This window comes from Cololabis saira, chromosome 11, assembly GCF_033807715.1.
Source record: "Cololabis saira isolate AMF1-May2022 chromosome 11, fColSai1.1, whole genome shotgun sequence".
In the NCBI taxonomy this organism is placed as follows: domain Eukaryota; kingdom Metazoa; phylum Chordata; class Actinopteri; order Beloniformes; family Belonidae; genus Cololabis; species Cololabis saira.
Genome location: NC_084597.1, coordinates 45,879,722 through 45,895,505, shown reverse-complemented (window position 1 = coordinate 45,895,505; position 15,784 = coordinate 45,879,722). Strand labels below are relative to the sequence as shown.

Genomic DNA, 15,784 nt, shown 5'->3' with positions numbered 1-15,784 from the left:
TCAGAATGTTCATAAAGTATGTGGCTTTTGAAAAATGGGTCCCATATTTACTTAGGTTACTATGGGGCGAAGGAATTGGTAATAATCTGTGCTCACGTTCACTTTTCCCATAGGACTCAATAGACTCAGGACCTGCTGTTAGCATAGACATATATGTCTATGGCTGTTAAGGCCCTGACACACCAAGCCGATAATCGGCCGTCGGGCCGTCAGTGAGCGTCGGTGCGCGTCCGTCGGGCTAGTTTCCCCGGTGTGTCCCGCACGTCGCCACAGGTCGAGCGCCCGTCGGGACCTTTTCAGCCGATTTGACATGTTGAATCGGCGTCGTTGGGTCGGTTAAACAGCTCACTGTGATTGGCTGTTCAGGTAGCGAATCAGTGCACGACAGTGGCGTATCCAGGACATTTTTACTGGGGTGGCCAAGCTGGGACGCAGAGCCAGACTGGGGTTGCCATACCGGGAGAAACTTTATGAATGGCATGTGATCAAAATGTGTAAATATCGCATTGCTTTGCATCATAATCTACACATATGTATAATAACTGAATTCTAGAACTCATGTTAGCATTCATTGAATTGTCAGACTGTTGTTTTGACATTTGACAGTTTTCTATTCCTCTTCCATTTCAACCTATTATGGTAGTTACACATTTTCAAAGCCATTCTCATTGTAGAACATTCAATTTTTTTCAATTATATTTATATAGCGTCTAATACAACAGATGTTGTCTCTAGACGCTTTCCAGAGATCCAGGGGGGGGACACGTCAGCAGCACACAGCAGACATCCACGTAGGCAGGTGGAAGCAGCAACAGGATGACCGGGGATGGGGGGGGGGGCCGGGACCGCAGGCCAGAACGCAGTTCCCGAGGCTCCGGCCTGCAAACATGCACAAAAAAGAGAAAAGGGGGGGGCCAGCACAAGAAACTACAGGAGCGATGGACAAAACGATAGCTATGAGACATTTATAAAAATGGAAATGGAGAAGAGAGGAAGGGAAAGGGAGAGGAGAAGAAGGGTGAGAGGCACCGCCCAGCGGATCATGTCGGTGCCCCCCTGCAGCATAGGCCTATAGCAGCATATCTAGACTAACTATTATAGTCTTGTTCTATAGCTGCAACTATGACTACTGACTCTAACACACTAGAGTTTACACTACCTAGAGATTTACCAACACCAGCTAGAGGTTTACTAAACACTAACTATAGGCTTTACTAAACAGAAAGGTTTTAAGTTTAGTTTTAAAGGTGGAGGTGGTGTCAGCCTCCTTAACCCAGATTGGAAGTTGATTCCATAGTAATGGTGCCTGATAGCAGAACGCCCGCCCTCCAAATCTACATTTAGATACTCTAGGAACTACGAGTGAACCTGCACTCTGAGAGCGGAGAGCTCTGCCAGGAACATAAGGCACTATCAGGTCTTGTAAATACTGATTATCTAATTTAAAAACATTAAAGTCCTCAACAAAATCAATCTGCCAATAATATCCGGTATAATGTATAATCATTAAAATATGATACAGGTCAAAAGTAATGATTCCTTTGAATATTTATTTAACCCTCCGGGACACCTAGGCGCATTTTACGCGCTTTTCACTTTTCATTTTTGGATAATTTTGGCTGAGTTCATCCATATGGCATGAATTTTGGTGAGATTGTGTATTTTTATATGATCTTTTAATTTCCAGCTCAGCTCCTACAGTAAGTCTAAAATACACTCTTTAAACAACAATTGTTACACTCTGACCCCTTAGCGCAAAAAACGCGCCATTGAAACCCATTCAAACTTCAATTTTTGATCTCGCTTCCATTAAAGCATAATAAATGCATTTTATTATATCTAGGTGTCAATCTGGTATTTTGCCATGGAATTGATCATATTTACTACTCTGAACCAGATTACCTCATTTTTACCATATTTGGCATATGGAGAAAAAACATGCTATTTCCACTAGATGGCACCGTCACAATTCACCCCTCCCCCTCCCTTAATGTGTGTGTGTGTGTGTGTATGTGTGCATGTACAGTTAGTATATGGGTGTGTGTGTGTGTGTGTGTGTGTGTGTGTGTGTGTGTGTGTGTGTGTGTGTGTGTGTGTGTGTGTGTTTGTGTGTGTGTGGTGTGTGTGTGTGTGTGTGTGTGTGTGTGTGTGTGTGTGTGTGTGTGTGTGTGTGTGTGTGTGTGTGTGTGTGTGTGTGTGTGTGTGACCTTATGACATTATGAGCAAAGGCTTTCAAGTGCCACTGTTTTCATTCATTCACATCGTTTTTGTGCAGAAGTTTAAAGCCCCTCTAAGATTATTTTGTATAAATGCACACCACACACACCTACACAAGAGGTCCATAAACACAAATAAATCCAAACATGGGGCATTTTGAATCACATGAAAGGTGCAGCCATAGAGAGAATCATGCTTTTTGTTGAGTCGTTTACACAGCTGCGACTGCAGCCAAAGTTTATAAAAATGCAACCTGTGGAACTAGTCATTTCTTATTTGGCAAGATGGAGAGAGCCTATTGAGTGCACAACGCTTTGGACATAGCGATGGAGTCTGATTCTGATCGCGTGCAATAGGAATCTGACACAGAGAACACAGATACTACAGACGAGGAACCGGTGTCTGAATCGTCTTCTGAGAGCTTGGATGTGTCCTCTGACAGTGAGGAAGATGAGACTTCCAGAAGTGGGGAAATTCAGTGGCAGTGAAATTTGCTTTCATCACCACCGTGGATCCCTCATGGCAACGGGGGAAAAGTTAGCGGAGGAGGCTGTTCATTGAGGAGCTCGGGAAGACTCTTGTAGCTCCACAAATGGCAAGGAGACGCCACCTCCCCGCACACCAGCTACTGCGGCCTTGGTGTTGGTGCTGAACTCAAAGGAGACCCAAGTCTAAGCTCAAGTGCAAGCCCATCCCCAGACACCACCCAGAGGAGGAGGCAGTGTGTTTTGAGCACCAGCAACAAACTCCTACGTGTACTCCACCTGCAGAAAGTGCGACAGTCCCATCTGCAAGGAGCACTACCAAATTGTTTGCAGCTCCTGCCTCACCTGAACTGACTCACACACACACACTCACACACACACACACACACACACACACAGACGCACACACACACACACACACACACACACGCGCACACGCACACACACACACGCGCACACGCACACGCACACGCACACACACACACACACACACAGTCTCTTTCTCTCTGTCACAATTTTGTTGCTGTTATTGAATGTTATTGAATGTTATTTAGTCAGTTTTGATGTTCCTGGCTCACTGTTCCTGGTTCATTGTTCATTGTTTCACTTCTGGGTAAAAAAGTATGTGTTATAGCTACCTTTTGAAATGCATAAAAAATAATAATGCATGAAGATCAATGTTGCTGCTCTGTGTTCCCTGTGTTGTTCATCTAAAAACATGGCATCATGACAAAAACCTGGCATTTAAAGGGTTAAATCTTTAAAAAATAATGAATATTTGATATTAATACTTAGGTCAGATATTGGTGAAACAAATTAGCTCAATAAAAGTGGAATATAATATTATTGTATAATATGTTTTATAGCTACCTTATGAAAAGCGCGTTTTTTGCGCTAAGGGGTCAAAGTGTGAGTATTTGACACTGCACAAAAAATAATAATGCATGAAAATCAATATTGCTACTCATCATTGACATATCCCAGGCTGTAATAACCCAAAACAAAAAAATCTACTTTGCATGTAGTATATTGAAAATAATTCAATTTTTCTGTTTTTTTCATCTAAAAACATGGTGGCATCGTGACAAAAACCTGGCATTTAAAGGGTTAAATCTTTAAAAAATCATGAATATTTGATATCAATACTTAGGTCAGATATTGGTGAAAGAAATTAGCTCAATTAAAGTAGAATATAATATTAATGTATAATATGTTTTATAGCTACCTTATGAAAAGCGCGTTTTTTGCGCGAAGGGGTCAAAGTGTAACTATTTGACACTGCACAAAAAATAATAATGCATGAAAATCAATGTTGCTACTCATCATTGACATATCCCAGGCTGTAATAACCCAAAACAAAAAAATCTACTTTGCATGTAGTATATTGAAAATAATTCAATTTTCCTGTTTTTTTCATCTAAAAACATGGTGGCATCGTGACAAAAACCTGGCATTTAAAGGGTTAAATCTTTAAAAAATCATGAATATTTGATATCAATACTTAGGTCAGATATTGGTGAAAGAAATTAGCTCAATTAAAGTAGAATATAATATTAATGTATAATATGTTTTATAGCTACCTTATGAAAAGCGCATTTTTTGCGCGAAGGGGTCAAAGTGTAACTATTTGACACTGCACAAAAAATAATAATGCATGAAAATCAATGTTGCTACTCATCATTGACATATCCCAGGCTGTAATAACCCAAAACAAAAAAATCTACTTTGCATGTAGTATATTGAAAATAATTCAATTTTTCTGTTTTTTTCATCTAAAAACATGGTGGCATCGTGACAAAAACCTGGCATTTAAAGGGTTAAATCTTTAAAAAATCATGAATATTTGATATCAATACGTAGGTCAGATATTGGTGAAAGAAATTAGCTCAATTAAAGTAGAATATAATATTAATGTATAATATGTTTTATAGCTACCTTATGAAAAGCGCGTTTTTTGCGCGAAGGGGTCAAAGTGTAACGATTTGACACTGCACAAAAAATAATAATGCATGAAAATCAATGTTGCTACTCATCATTGACATATCACAGGCTGTAATAACCCAAAACAAAAAAATCTACTTTGCATGTAGTATATTGAAAATAATTCAATTTTTCTGTTTTTTTTCATCTAAAAACATGGTGGCATCGTGACAAAAACCTGGCATTTAAAGGGTTAAATCTTTAAAAAATAATGAATATTTGATATTAATACTTAGGTCAGATATTGGTGAAACAAATTAGCTCAATAAAAGTGGAATATAATATTAATGTATAATATGTTTTATAGCTACCTTATGAAAAGCGCGTTTTTTGCGCTAAGGGGTCAAAGTGTGAGTATTTGACACTGCACAAAAAATAATAATGCATGAAAATCAATATTGCTACTCATCATTGACATATCCCAGGCTGTAATAACCCAAAACAAAAAAATCTACTTTGCATGTAGTATATTGAAAATAATTCAATTTTTCTGTTTTTTTCATCTAAAAACATGGTGGCATCGTGACAAAAACCTGGCATTTAAAGGGTTAAATCTTTAAAAAATCATGAATATTTGATATCAATACTTAGGTCAGATATTGGTGAAAGAAATTAGCTCAATTAAAGTAGAATATAATATTAATGTATAATATGTTTTATAGCTACCTTATGAAAAGCGCGTTTTTTGTGCGAAGGGGTCAAAGTGTAACTATTTGACACTGCACAAAAAATAATAATGCATGAAAATCAATGTTGCTACTCATCATTGACATATCCCAGGCTGTAATAACCCAAAACAAAAAAATCTACTTTGCATGTAGTATATTGAAAATAATTCAATTTTTCTGTTTTTTTTCATCTAAAAACATGGTGGCATCGTGACAAAAACCTGGCATTTAAAGGGTTAAATCTTTAAAAAATCATGAATATTTGATATCAATACTTAGGTCAGATATTGGTGAAAGAAATTAGCTCAATTAAAGTAGAATATAATATTAATGTATAATATGTTTTTTGGCTACCTTATGAAAAGCGCGTTTTTTGTGCGAAGGGGTCAAAGTGTAACTATTTGACACTGCACAAAAAATAATAATGCATGAAAATCAATGTTGCTACTCATCATTGACATATCCCAGGCTGTAATAACCCAAAACAAAAAAATCTACTTTGCATGTAGTATATTGAAAATAATTCAATTTTTCTGTTTTTTTTCATCTAAAAACATGGTGGCATCGTGACAAAAACCTGGCATTTAAAGGGTTAAATCTTTAAAAAATCATGAATATTTGATATCAATACTTAGGTCAGATATTGGTGAAAGAAATTAGCTCAATTAAAGTAGAATATAATATTAATGTATAATATGTTTTATAGCTACCTTATGAAAAGCGCGTTTTTTGCGCGAAGGGGTCAAAGTGTAACTATTTGACACTGCACAAAAAATAATAATGCATGAAAATCAATGTTGCTACTCATCATTGACATATCCCAGGCTGTAATAACCCAAAACAAAAAAATCTACTTTGCATGTAGTATATTGAAAATAATTCAATTTTTCTGTTTTTTTCATCTAAAAACATGGTGGCATCGTGACAAAAACCTGGCATTTAAAGGGTTAAATCTTTAAAAAATCATGAATATTAGATATCAATACTTAGGTCAGATATTGGTGAAAGAAATTAGCTCAATTAAAGTAGAATATAATATTAATGTATAATATGTTTTATAGCTACCTTATGAAAAGCGCGTTTTTTGCGCGAAGGGGTCAAAGTGTAACTATTTGACACTGCACAAAAAATAATAATGTATGAAAATCAATGTTGCTACTCATCATTGACATATCCCAGGCTGTAATAACCCAAAACAAAAAAATCTACTTTGCATGTAGTATATTGAAAATAATTCAATTCTTCTGTTTTTTTTATCTAAAAACATGGTGGCATCGTGACAAAAACCTGGCATTTAAAGGGTTAAATCTTTAAAAAATCATGAATATTTGATATCAATACTTAGGTCAGATATTGGTGAAAGAAATTAGCTCAATTAAAGTAGAATATAATATTAATGTATAATATGTTTTATAGCTACCTTATGAAAAGCGCGTTTTTTGCGCGAAGGGGTCAAAGTGTAACTATTTGACACTGCACAAAAAATAATAATGCATGAAAATCAATGTTGCTACTCATCATTGAAATATCCCAGGCTGTAATAACCCAAAACAAAAAAATCTACTTTGCATGTAGTATATTGAAAATAATTCAATTTTTCTGTTTTTTTCATCTAAAAACATGGTGGCATCGTGACAAAAACCTGGCATTTAAAGGGTTAAATCTTTAAAAAATCATGAATATTTGATATCAACACTTAGGTCAGATATTGGTGAAAGAAATTAGCTCAATTAAAGTGGAATATAATATTAATGTATAATATGTTTTATAGCTACCTTATGAAAAGCGCGTTTTCTGCGCGAAGGGGTCAGAGTGTAACAATTATTAAAGGTGTCCAAATATTTCAAACACAATATGATAAAAATACACTATGTACAACAACACACTCTTCTATAAACTTTTAAAGTCAAGAACAGTAAGAGGTTCCCAATAAGCACTTGCTTTTGTATTGCACTGCACAGTTGATGTGTCTTGGCTTTGGGAATATTCAAGCCATGGATACTGTTGGTACCAGACTCTCTGGAAGCACCTGTTCCTGTTATCTTGCAGGGTCCGAGGAAATACCTTCAGATGAGGCTGTGTTGGACCTGCTGCTCTGGACTGGGAGAGATCTGCAAATAATCATCAAAATAAGTCCATCAGTGTGAGGCTAACTGTTTAAATGACTGATAGATGACTGTTCTCATCCCAAAACACTTAACACATCACATAGGGAATGCTTATGAACTCAAAATACAGTATCAACCTCTCTCTTGATCCAATTCCACCAGGCTGAGAAGTTACTGTTTAAACTTTAACCAATTTCTCATCAAATGAGAACATCTACGGGTCTTATAAACATCTTACAAACTGAAATAACACTAAACCAAAGATCTGTCAGGTGTTCAGGGCCCTAGCAACCAAAATATAACAAAACAATATACACACTTAGTGCTCCTCACACACAGCGCAACATTTTTTTCTAGTGGTGACGTCATGCACAGCTCTACACTCGCGCTCTTTTAAACTCCGTATAAAACACTTAATTATGCCACCAAAACTCATCACACTCACGCTACATAAAATTTAGCTTTAAGAGGTATGGAGCCAAATCAAGGCCAAAAGTTTTGCTAATTTGAAAATAAAATTTGAACCTGAAAATTCTTTTTTACAATTTCAATTTTATTTTTTTCAGTTTCAAATCTTTTTATTTCAGTTTCAAATCTTTTTTTTTCAGTTTCACGTCTTTTTTTTTCAGTTTCACTTCTTTTTTTTTCAGTTTCAAATTTTTTTTTCAGGTTCAGACTTTTGGCCCCGATCTGGCGTGGGGGGCGTGGCATCATGAGTGACAGCAGAACAGAGAAGGCGGGGGACGTTCCTCAGTCATGTTGCCTTCAGGAAACGTAGGTTGCAGAAGTTATCAGTAGAAGTATGATTCAACACTATATACACCATATTCACGTGATTGGCAGTGGAAAAAAATGATATTAGTGACACATTTCTGTTTAAAAAGCTGTTTTAGACCGTACTTGGTAGTATGTGGAAGTGGGAAATGTCAAACTTTAAAGTGTGGCTGTTGAACTGCACAGTCAGGCATAGTTTTTTGCTTTTATACTGCGATTGGTGCCAAGTACGGTCTAAAACAGTTTTTTAAACAGAAATGTGTCACTAATATCAGTTTTTTCCACTACCAATCACGTGAACATGGTGTATAATGTTGAATCATACTTGTACTGATAACTTCTGCAACCTACGTTTCCTGAAGGCAACATGACTGAGGAACGTCCCCCGCCTTCTCTGTTCTGCTGTCACTCATGATGCCACGCCCCTCTCAGTTGATGCCACGCCCCCCACGCCAGATCGGGGCCAAAAGTCTGAACCTGAAAAAAAAATTTGAAACTGAAAAAAAAAGAAGTGAAACTTGAAAAAAAAGACGTGAAACTGAAAAAAAAAGATTTGAAACTGAAATAAAAAGATTTGAAACTGAAATAAAAAGATTTGAAACTGAAAAAAAGATCTGATACTGAAAAAAATAAAATTGAAACTGTAAAAAAGAATTTTCAGGTTCAAATTTTATTTTCAAATTAGTAAAACTTTTGGCCTTGATTTGGCTCCATACTTTCATACCCAAGTATCAACACTTTATCATTTCTTTTCTCCTGACAGAGAGGTATGCGAGTACGTTTGTCTTTGCTGTAGATACCCTCACTCCGTCTTTCTAAGAAAACTACTTTTGCAAATAAACCTTTATAAACTGTAAATATACTGTAGAAACAAGGTATGAGTCATTTGAGAGAGGATAAAATGTCAGACTTCGTTTAATTTGAACACGACATGAACTTTTAATTTCAAGTCTAAATATTAAGTTAAATCACAGTGTAATTTATCCTTTGCTCTTCGCTACTGAAATAAGCGGCTCTGACAGCGGACTTCTCCATGCTTGCGATTGGTCATGCGCTGAAAACACCGCCCCTTTTATGTGCACGCGCTCATATCCAGATTGGAGAAACCTGGGTTGATATACCGAGTTGATAACCACCGTTGTGTGACCGCTTAGCGTGATTGCAATTGTCCGGGTTAGTGAATCTGGATAAGGAAAAGATATCCTGGGTATGTTGAACTTGCTTCGTAGTACAGGCCCCAGGTGATGAATAAACAAGACTTGCTTTTCTTTAAACTGAGTACAGTGTTTGAATTAAGATTTCCTATGTTAACAGAAATGCATACATGTAAATACTAGCAAGATAGTTTTAGATCCAAAACAAACAAGTCAGGCAGTAATTTGGTTATTCATTTATTTATAACCACAACATTTAAACAATTTCAGCAAGTTGAACAAAAACGTTGCAGTAAATAGTGATAATATAACTGAAATATGTAGCTCAGGTTACCATCAATTTATACGCTCTCTTACGAAAATGAAATTACTCGGCGATTGAGCCTGGCATACTGGAAGCGCTGGTATGGGTAGATTGAAAGAAATACACTACATTAACAAGGAAATACATATTGTACTGTGAGCATATTTAAATTGTGTTCTTTGTGGAATGTTATGCTCCTTTATATAGGCTACCACTTTGTTTTCAAACATCCGTAGGATGATCATTCCCAAACTTATAATACCGGTACGTAACATTTTGATCTGACTAGGAATTTTGTAAATTGAAATGTTAAATAAAGTTTATAAAAAAAAACAAACGTTTTTATCTGACGTGTTTCCAGTTTCTGCTAAGTGCTGTCCCATTCCTATTTCTACCATTTGGAGCCCTCACACCCTCTCACACTTGATCACTTCCAGCTGACGTCACTGAAAGTATGTGAGGGTTCAGGGCTGGAGGGTTTAGGGTGGAGATTGGGATTCAGCAAGTGAACCTGTAACCATGTGACCACAGCCTCGGATCAGGAGCAATTATACCAAATGAAACACACCTGTTGGTGCTTGGCTGCTCAGTATATATGCCCATGCATGCACCCACCCACACACTCTCCCACTCTTCCTCCTGCTGGTCGGTGAGCTTATACCTGTTTGTATTTTGACATACTATGCGGTTTGGCTGTTTGAAGTTGAAATGTTTGTCGATTCTTCAAAACAGGGGTTGTGTTGCTTGATTTTGCTCTTTCACTGCAATACAGTCTGGCCACAAACTTCACAGGCGGTAGATCCCATTGGTTTGTTCACTTTTGTGCTTTTTAGGATTGCGGTCTGGAAATACTAATCTGTCAAGCTCCTCGGCATTAGACGTCATTGCGTTAGTATGTTGGAAAACCCAGCTCTATTTGTTCCGTCTTAATCATATAACCTCATATCTTCATCCACCCACTCTTGTGCTTTACTGTGGTCTCTAACCATTAAAGATGGAAATGAGGTTGTGGGTTCCATCTGAGCCAAATAATTTTCTTTTAATCTTGGCCCATGAAATGTCTTCCCATGATAATAATCAATAATAGTGACTAATACAATAATGATTAATAAAAGTCAATAATAGTGACTCTTTTCATCTTTGACAGAATTTGACTTAGGAGTGACTGCAAATGCTGTTGAATTTGCAAATATCCTGGAAACAAATCTGTTTTATGGCCTATTTTCAAGTTGCCAACTTGTTTAAGTGATATTAAAGTGTAAAGCTTTTGGGCACAATACCCCTTTTTTTTATTATTATGTTTGCCATTCAGCAACTTTGTCCCGTGTCTTTTTCTTTATTCAGATGGGTACCTTAACGCATAATCTTTGTTTACTCCAGCAACCTGAAGATGGAGTCCAGATTTGCTCACCTGAGGCAGGGGCACAACAGTGTGGCAATGCTGAGGGCGAAAATGTCCCGCAGAAGGTCTCAGTCCCAAAAGGCGAATTGGGAACAGGCAGTTAATACACGCAGGCAGCTGGAAAAGCCTGCAGAGATGGCCACACGGAGCAATACCAATCAAAGTAAGGCTTTAGCCTCTATCACAGTGACAACATGAACGGTTAAGCACCTTCAGAAATGGCATTCATCTTTTCACATACATGTGTCATACAGCAGCTTTGACTTTTATCAAATTTTTGCTTTAATACAACTTTTTCCTCACAGGTCGTGCACAACCGGAAAGGCTGAAACGGCTTGAGCGCTGGAAGGAACGTAAGAGTCTTGAGAGGGAAAAGGAAAGAAGAGAGCGTAAAAGAGTCTTTAAGACTGGTCTCTATCATCCAAAGGACACTTTTACTGCCGCGTCTTCAAATAAACTGAAGGAGGTGAGGAAGGACAATGTACTGTGACATCCATGTCGCACATTTCCCACTTTTTATTTGAACTAATGTTGTGGCATAGCGATAACAAAAAATTCGACGTCTACATTTTGATAAAGATTGTGGCCATTGATCAAGATTTAATACCCGTCTTTCAGAAAAACGTGACTATGGCCATATCCCAGAGCATCAGAGACACGCGTTCAATGAAACAGCAACATGACTTGCAAAAGGTACTTGTCTTTTCCTTTGCATTGATCTCATTCATTCATATTTGACCTCAGTTTTTCAATCAATTCTAATGCACAATTTGTTGCATTGTTTTCTTTATTTTCTCATCCTTTGAAAATGTAGGATCTAAAGACTGGGGCGAATAAAGGTAAATTTGTTTGATTTCCATTTACTAAAAATAAAAAATACACTCAGCAGCATTGTGTGTTTCAGATATGATTTTCCTCTCTTTAGGAAAACCTGTCATGGAAAGGTCGACCAGGGCCACTCCAGCTTCTGTCAAACCTGCACCGAGTGCAAAGACCAAAGAGTCTGGAAGTAATTAATAAGTAGACAAATCGGAGGACTTAAGTTGAAGGCCAGCTTTTATGTTGTTTTTTGCCTCATTTTATGTTAAGTAATTTAAGTTCAACATATTTCTGTGTCAGGTCATCCCGCTGTAGCAGGGCCTGCCACACGAGCTTTATCAACCAGATCAGCAAGCAGGGCTACTGTAACAAAAAATCCTGTGGAGAAGGAAAAACCGGCAGGTATGTGCAACACAGACCTGTTTTTGAGCAGGTTTTTTTTTTTTTTTTTTTTTTTCCCCCCTATTATTAGGGCCCGAGCACTTACAGTGCGAAGGCCCTATTGTATCTGTAGGAATTTTATTTCTTTTCTTCTGACGAAAGGAGGGCCTTTTTTTCCCCCCTAAACGTGCCCCAAAAGTCACCAAATTTTGCACGCAAGCCAGGCCTGGTGGAAAAATTTGATATTTAATGGGTGTGGCAAAATGGCTCAACAGCGCCCCCCGGAAAACTTTGTGCCTCAAGCCCCACAATACGGTTTGACGTACATGCACGGAAATCGGTACACACCTGTATCATGTTGCAACTTAAAGAAAAGTCTCTTGGAGCCATGGCCGAAACTGAACAGGAAGTTGGCCATTTTGAATTAATCGTGTCATTTTGGCGAAATTAATGCCATTTCTTCAGCCGCTTCAGAGCCAGAACCGTATCGTGCACCCAGGTGTGTTATACATCAAAATGTGCGTCTCCAACCTGCGACAACTCATTAATTTTCTCTTTCAAAAGTGTTACCGTGGCGACGCTTGACGCCAAAAAGCCCACCCTTCATCTGATTGGTCCAAATTTGATGGTTCTCCAAACTTTGCACACAAGGCAGGCCTGGCGATAAATTTGATATTTCATGGTTTGCATTAATGGGCGTGGCAAGATGGCTCAACAGCGCCCCCTAGAAAACTTTTCTCTGCAATAACTTTTGAATGGTTTGACAGAGTTGTGGGTGGTGTCATTGGACTTAGTTTTGTCCTTGACCTTAATTGGTGCAAATTGCACGCGCGAGGGCCCGTTCATCGCTGATGCAGCTTTAATTTGTTTTGTAATTTTTTTTAATAGAAATTTAAATTCATGTTGTAGAAAAAATCCAACTATGCTAAATATCACTGCCCTCAGATGTAAGAACCACGAGGACCAGAGCAGTTAACTCTGTGGTGCCCCATCTGGTCGAGGAAGGAACTGTAAAGGTATCTTAAAGTAGCCACAGAGTTTTGTGCAGTTATCTTTTCTTCCTCAAACCACATTTGCGTACCTCTTCTTTAACATACAGCACCTGTGAGCAACACTGAGAACCCTGCTATCCCCAAGGTGAGCACTTCTTTGGGTCCTCCACACAGTATTTCCAAGGGCCTGCGTAAGGTTTTAGGATTTTGTTGACATGTTAGTTTTCTGTTACCGCCTGGTGCAGGAGTCGGAGCTGAATGAGGTGCAGGAACCAGAGAAAGCGTCTTGTCCTTCCAACCAACCAGCCCGTTCTAAGGAGGAAGACCTGTGCGTGGATCAAGATCCAAAGGAATCTGCTCCTGATATGGATACCGGTTTACAGTCGTTTGCTCCAGAAGGCTTTGTCTTCCAGGCCCCTGTTGGCTTGTCATCCTTCAAGCTGGAGCCTCTCACTTCCCGCTCAGCAGATGCCTTCCATACACCTAGGTCTGTTTTTCCTTTTACTGATTTCCAGCTTTTATTGAAGACTTTTCACACTGAATGGTTAAAATTTGAGTTGGATTCTCATCTAAATGCCATGTTCTGATTCTTCCTACCCAGCACCAGCTTCAATCTTCCACCTGCACCAGTTTTCACTCTTGAGCCTCAAGTTGAGCTGAGGGAACAGTCTCCCCCTAAAACTCCTCACCAATCTCTTCCACGAACATCCCTCACAGTAGCCCCGCCAACTCCAGGCAGCCCCCTGGAATCAAAGCATGATGTGCCATACTTCAGGTAGTTTACTATTTTTATTTTTTCCATGTTAGGACTTTGATTGCCTGAAGGATTGTGCTTTAAAGGGGGTTTTTCTTGGTGGTCATTTTTCTTCCTAAATGTCTCAGGTCGGAAATTGCTAAAGAGACAGACAAACTGACGAGTCTTAGTCTCCACTGGGAGTCTAAAGTGGAGGATGAGTCCATCCCAGAGGAAAGTAAGTGCATCTTTTCATGACACTTGACATGTGGGGTTTCACATTTTTTGGTCCTGTTCTTTTTAATTGGGGTAATAAATGCAATTCATAGTCAAATCAATTGATTGATTCAGTGTCATTTTTGTTCTTGCCTGATAGTGAGAGATCGCATGCGCACAGCTGTTGGTCAGGCAAGGTTGCTGATAGAGAGCTTCAAGCAGTTCAGTGGCCTGGTGGATGACTGTAAACTTGGCCGAGGGGAGAAGACCACCACCTGTACAGACCTGCAGGGATTCTGGGACATGGTTTATTACCAGGTAATTGCCTTACAATAAAGAGACAATGTTGTTTAATATTAAACATCTACAAGAAAAACTTCACCTGTGGCTTTCAGGTAGAAGATGTCAACAAGAAGTTTGATGCTCTTAAAGAAGCTGAGTGCAGAGGCTAGTATCCACTCCGCTGTGTTTACACCGGTAGACGCTGCCCAAACCATTCCCGGCGGAAATGATGTGCATTTGTGTAGAGTAATGGCAGCGCCCAGGTTTTGGCCCATAAAACTGTCTATACTGTTTCACAAGATGGGAGAATACAGAAAGCGGGATGTTCGACCATTCCTCTTTGCACAGTCTCGCTAAATCATCCAGCGACCTGGGTCCTCTCTTCTGCACTCTCTTCAGCTCACCCCACAGGTTCTCAATGGGGTTGAGGTCTGGGGACTGAGATGGCCATGGGAGGAGCTTGATTCTGTGTCTGGTGAGCCATTTCTGTGTAGATTTGGTCATATGTTTAGGGTCATTATCTTGAAAGACCCAGTGACGACCCATCTTCAGCTTTCGGGCAGAGGCCACCAGATTTTGATTTAGAATGTCCTGGTATTTTAAAGCATTCATGATGCCATGCACTCTAACAAGGTTCCTAGGCCCTTTGGAAGAGAAACAGGCCCACAGCATCACCGATCCTCCCCCATACTTCACAGTGGGCATGAGGTGCTTTTCTGCATACTCATCTTTTGTGTTACACCAGACCCACGTAGAGCGTTTGTTGCCAAAAAGCTCTCTTTGTCTCATCTGACCAAAGCACACGGTACCAGTTGAAGCCCCAGTGTTGCTTAGCTCCAGGCGTTTGCGTTACAAGTTACAATACACAGCATTGTGCCACGTCATAGCTTTTGTAGTTCCAATGAATTAGCGCTTATAAAACTGATCACAAACTTTGCAAGCTTATTATATGTTTTTAAGGATGGGAAGCACGCCTGTCTGGTCTGATTTTGACTTTTGTATTGGTAAGAGGGTGAAATCATGTTTTTTATAGGTTTTGACCCTATTCAGTGGCGCCCCCTATTGGACTACTGTCGGGCATAATAGTAGAGGTGCAGACATAGGCGCCGAATTATGTTTTTTCTGGTGGGTGCTGAATGTCATGTAGTGTCGTTTCGCACAAGATTCAGCAATTCAGCAACGTAGATTCAACAGCGGTAACGGACATGAACGCCGCACGCACACACACACACACACACACACACAAATAATAATCAAATTCTTAACAAA

General features: G+C 38.9%; 1 pseudogene; it reads left to right on the top strand.

Moving 5' to 3' along the window:
- The first annotated feature begins 11,080 nt into the window (after positions 1 to 11,080).
- Positions 11,081 to 14,685, top strand: LOC133454485 (disks large-associated protein 5-like; annotated as a pseudogene).
- Positions 14,686 to 15,784: the final 1,099 nt, after the last annotated feature.